Consider the following 6005-nt stretch of genomic DNA (forward strand, 5'->3'; position numbering starts at 1 on the left):
ATCAATACCAACTATTTCCTGGAAAAAGGAACAATATCCAAAAACATGTTGTAAAATAGAAGTTTGGATATGTTAACTTATGAATTAAGGTAATGAATGTGAGAGCAAATAATTTTGCTTGATTAGTAGTATTATAATTAGAATGAGTTTCAGCCTTACTGTTATATATTGATAATAGGAACCTAACTTCTAATTAGTAGTCTCTAATTTTTAATGTTCAACTGATGAAAACAAATTGTTATATATTTATGATGCTCTAGTAAAATTCATTCTAAAATAAGTGTACAATCCATTGTGTATAGAAAATAAGTTTGAATCCATTCCCTCCTTATTCTTTAATGAACACACTAGTTTGGTTAACTGAATGAGCCATTTCATGGAATGCCATTCCTTGTTTATTCAGCAAATTTGTTGAATCCATATTCGGTAGTCAGGGGTAGGAATAGACAATTCAGCAACGCAAGTAATGGCGACCTTTTTATTCCCAATTATGTCCATCGTTTTGTTTTTTTTTTTATTTTTACAACTCTTCTTCTTGATGAATTTTGTGTCAAATTGAAATTAACAATAATACAGATGATCTCCAATGGTTCCAAGAACAATATGGTTAGATTTTTTTGACGAAAAGAAAGAAGAGAAAAATCTCAAAATTTGCAACAACAGCTTAAAAAAAAGATAGCATTTTCTATCTCAATTTTGGGTCAAGCTATTCTATAGAGATTAAAAGATCGAAAATTAGGGAGGAGGATGACCAAAATGGACAGGGAACCCACAACCTGTTTTTGTAGATCTATGATATTTTTTTAGAAATTTCACAAACAATAAATTAGAAAATATGAAAGAAAAGATTTCAAGGAACATTTTGATGAATCTTCAAAAAAATCTTGGGTCAGAACATTACGATGTCACCCGTAATAATATTCTTTTTTTTTTCAATCAAAAATACCTCCTTCCCAAATCAAACTTGCATGCATTTTTTAGGGAAGTTTCTGATTTCTAGAGAATTTTCAAAAAAGACAAATTCAAAAATTTCCATAAAAAACACACAAAGCATGAATAGCTTCAAGAAAGATAGATCTGAAAATTTTGGAATTGTAGAATCAAATAACGTAGAAACGAAAACTTAAAAGAAAACTTTACTAATAATATAAATGATGAACAATAATTCTGGAAAAACTTTAAAAAAATGCTTCAAGAAACGGTGGTCTTCTGGAAAGCTTAAAGAAAGCTCAAGAAAGTGTAATTTTCTCATTTATGGAAATCTTCAAGAAAGCTTCAAGAAACGGTGGTTTTCTGGAAAAATGAACAGTAATTCTGACCTATTCGTTGAGATATGATGAACGGTGGTTAATATATTTTTATTAGAAATTATTTAATTTAATTTAAATACTTTTATTATATATTAATAATATAAATAAACTATTTTTTATTCTTAAGGGTAAAGTTGTCATTTGCTATCTATTCCTGATTTATTCATTGTTATTATTCTATTCAACCAAACTATGTAATATTTGGACTCTATTTCATTTCATTACAGTCTTATTCCATTACAATTTTATTCAATTCTAGTGAACTAATCTTGTTGTTATTGAAATTTATAGTCTAATGTTTAAATGTCTAAAGTAATGGAAACATTAAAGGAATTCTACCTATATAAACTTAAGGCATATTACCACCCTATTCTGCAGCCCCACATAAACCGATGTTTGGTTCAATGGAATAGCTTATTACGGGGCTATTCCATTCCGGGCTTAAGCAGAGATTTTTGGGGATTTCTATTCCCTTCCCTCTTCACCGTTTAGCTATTCGTTGCTTGAGGAACCCTATTTTACCCTTACCAAAATTTCACCTCAAAAACACTCTCAATCGGCAGCCATTCCTCCCCTTCATCCAAGGTCAGCTTCTGCTTCCTTCACATCATCTTCATTTTTGCTTTTTCATTTTTGTTTACGGGTTTGTTCTTTACTGATTCATCGAAAGAAACAATGGCAGAGCCTTGAAGAAGTATCTCGACGTTCTCAATCAAATCGGTAAAAAAATCGGCGTTTCCAAGCCCAGGCACGTCCCTTCATTCTTGTCTTGCTAAATTCAAGTGTCAATGCTTTTAGGGTAGGAGAGGCATCCTTCCCTCAAATTCCTACAAATTTCTTGATTATCTTTAGCATGAGTCTCAGAAACTCATTATATATTCTTCTTTTTGGCTGAAGATTTTCCTGCAAATTCCTGCATACTTCTGCCGATTTTTGTGCCTTATTCCCTCTCTTCTATACTGCATGTCAAGTTTACATTTTGATTTTGCCATGTGAGTCATTAGTGCCCCACTCTTGCACTGCATTGTCAGAATGCTTATGGTGTGGATTTAAAAGTGTCAAAAAAGTTATTATAAAAATTAAAAACTTAAATACTGCTCTCCAATTTGGACAACTAGGTTTAGTTTTAGCATTTATTCAAACAAAATTTTCTTAGCCACAACTACATGAATTTGCGGGTTCTGTTATTACCGAAGAAAAGTGGTAAAGGAGAGGAAAAACTATATTTATGATTATTAATAATGATTAAGATCAGGTCCCCCTAGACTTTAACGTTTCGTCTCGTATGGAAATCCTCCATTTCTTTCAATGCTTGCTTTAATGGCTTCCCTTCCTTCTTCAATCAATGCACGCTTGGACTCAATAGTGGCTGCTTCGGGGTGTTGTTTATCTGCAACTGCTAATGCTAACTGGTTTATGCCCGAAAATTGCTTTGATTCAAAGTGTCTATAAATTATTAGTGTTCCCAGTTTATCTTTTTATCCTCCGGCAGTGATACTTCAGGTACTGCATGATGATATATACAAGAGGTAAGAATGGTGCTGGGTGTAGCTGCTGGTTTATTTATTTTTCTCTCTTTTATCAGAAGGGAAAAGAATAAGTGGAGTTTCAATTGAGCACCCAATAGAATGGAGACTCGTTGTAGTAAGCTATTGATAAAAAAATTAAACTCGATAGATATTAAAAACCAATGGAGTCTCATTGTGCTTAATGCTCTTACTGATATGTACGCAAAATGTAGAGACATAGTTAAGCCTTGGCGGGTTTTTGATAGCATTGCTTGTAAGGATAACATTTCTTGAAATTCCATGTTGACGAGTTATATTCATCACGGGTTATTGGCTGGGGCATTGCAGGTATTCCGTGGGATGATTCAAGAGGGATTTGAGCCTGACTCTGTTACTATATCCACTATTCTATCTAGTTTTTGTTCATTGAAGACCGCAGCACAGATACACGGATGGGTTCTCAGGCGAGGAATTGAGTGGAATACATCTGTCGTTAATGCTATGATCGTTGTTTATTCTAATCTTGGCAAGTTAGATGGAGCAAGTTGGTTGTTTCAACGAATGCCCGAGTGGGATATTGTGTCATGGAATTCAATAATCTCTGGTCATAGTAAACACCCAGAAGCTCTGCTGTACTTCGAACAGATGGTGAGGAGCGGTACTTCACCTGATAGCATCACGTTTGTAGCAATACTATAGGCTTGTGCTCATTTAGGTTTGGTCAAGGACGGAGAGTGACTGTTTTGGTTAATGAGAAAGAAGTATGGGGTTGATCCGAGAATGGAGCACTATGCTTGCATGGTAAATATTTATAGGAGTGCAGAGCTGATAGATGAGGCTTTCAACATGATAGTGGAGAGAATGGAGTTTGAGGCAAGGCCAACTGTGTGGGGAGCAATGTTGTATGCCTGTTCGGTTCATAGAAACATACAAATAAGAGAAATTGCAGGTTAAAAACTTTTCGAGCTTGATCCGGATAACCAACATAATTTTGAGTTATTGATGAAGATATATAGCGATGCAGGGAGGGTGGAGGATGCGGAAAGAGATAGAAAATTGATGTTGGATAGAGGATTATAATATAGAGTTGTCTGCTAGTGGTAAATAGTTAAAGGTGGAAAGCTCACCTCAAGAAACTTGATTGGTGAATCTTTTGTGCCAGAGGGCCTTAAAAGCAAATCAGTGTGGGGCTTGTGGATGTGGTTACAGATATTTTTTCGACTACCATTATATATCAACATTTGATTTGTACATCCTTTAATAAAAAAAAAACACTTGATTTGTACAATAATGGTCTGGAAGGTTCCTAACATAGCTAACATGCAAGTAGTGGAGTATCTGGCTTTAACTGTTACAGAATAACTAGGGTTGATTCCTGCATGCTATAAATCGAGTACTGTTAATATTCAAAACAATCAATTGCTTAATAATCAAGCCTTGTTGGTTGTGAATGCGCATGCATGCTCATAAAGAAATATGTCTACTCGTTGTTGCTTAATTAAAGATAGATGAACTATTGTTGGATTGGTAAAAATACAATGCTTTTTTGTTAGGTGGTAGATTGTATTTTATCCTTGTACTAAAAAAATAGATAAATTAGTTTTTGTACATTAGATTAATAAGAAAATTTATAATTTTTGTTAAAAATTCGATCCATTTTTACTGTTAAAAATTAGAAAAGCTAATAGAAAAACTAAACAATGGCATGCAATATGTTATGTGTATCTTATGCTGACATACACTTACCAATATGTATTGTTCATTTTTCTTTGACAATGCGTTATTGGCGATTGTTAAACTCATATGATATGTTAAACTCATTTTTTTATATTGGCGATTGTGACCTAAGACAACAGGTGAGAGGCCAGATTAAAGCAAATATATTAGGCATTGAAATATTCTTAATAAAAATTTTATATTAAAATTATTATTAAATATTATAATAATTAATAATATTATTAAATTATATATTATTTTATTAAATTGTAGTTAATAATAATTATGTTAAAATATGATTAAATTATTTAATTTTATTTTTATTAAAATATATTTAACAATAATCTTATTAAAATTTAATAACAATAATCATCTACCAACAAAAATTCTGTTAAGGGTACTTTGGTCATTTTAGCTTTTTTTCTTATGCTATTACAACATCATTCCATTCAACCAAACACAAGAATTCTATTACAGCTCTATTCCATTCCATTCAACCAAACAATTGAATTACTGATTACAGCTCTATTCCGTTACAGCTCTATTCAATTACAGCCCTATTCCATTACAGTGAACCAAACGAACCCTTAACAAGTAGAGGTGGAGTCTCTCTTTCAATGTTGATTATGAACAAGATAAGCATATATCCATAATAGTGCTAAAAGTAAAGAACCATAGATAGAAATATAAATAAATATTTATCTGTAATATATTTTCACTTCTAATACTTAAGAGTTGAGGTTCAATCTTGGACACCAAAAATTTCATTTGAAGTGTGGAATATCGCTAATTGATGGTTCAGAGATATTAACTTGTATGCATGATATTAGTTTAAAGATACAACACAAATTTATGAAAGGATGTCTTATGAAAAGAAACGCCTATTAGAAATATAGAGCTTTTCTATTAGTCCATTTTCACTATTCTGCTTATAATGTTTGAGAATTTTATTATATTTAGAAGACATTAAAATCTTAAGAAAAGTATTTTATAGGCTTCAAAACCATCATATTTTAGTAATATTATTTTATTTTTCTTGTTTAATTTTCCCCTTTTTTTCCTGACGTGAGACTCAAGAATTTCTGGAGCCTACTTTGGAAACTCCGAGTCCCTAATAAAACCATACTCTTTCAGTGGAAAATATGTGCAAATAGTCTTCCTCTTACAAGCATTATTGCAAAAGCATGTTGGAATACCTTCTGTGTCTTGTCTTCCGTGCAACGATGTGGAAGAAATTGGTGAACACTTATATTTGTGTGTGTGTCCTTTCTCAAGAGCAGTCTAGTATGGCAGTCATTTGGGATTAAAAATGGAATGTATGCAGTGTTTCTATGCAATAATTTGTTCTCAATATACTACCCACCACCAGTTTCAACTCTTCCCTTATGTTTACTGCAACAGCATTTTTGTGGAATATTTAGCCACAAAGGACTGACGTGATCTTGAAGGCAAAGTCGGTGATCCAAATAAT

General features: G+C 32.4%; 1 pseudogene; it reads left to right on the forward strand.

Moving 5' to 3' along the window:
- Positions 1-1154: 1154 nt before the first annotated feature.
- Positions 1155-4106, forward strand: LOC107934710 (pentatricopeptide repeat-containing protein At4g25270, chloroplastic-like; annotated as a pseudogene).
- The last annotated feature ends 1899 nt before the right edge of the window (positions 4107-6005 follow it).

This window comes from Gossypium hirsutum, chromosome A12 (assembly GCF_007990345.1).
Source record: "Gossypium hirsutum isolate 1008001.06 chromosome A12, Gossypium_hirsutum_v2.1, whole genome shotgun sequence".
Lineage (NCBI taxonomy): Eukaryota > Viridiplantae > Streptophyta > Magnoliopsida > Malvales > Malvaceae > Gossypium > Gossypium hirsutum.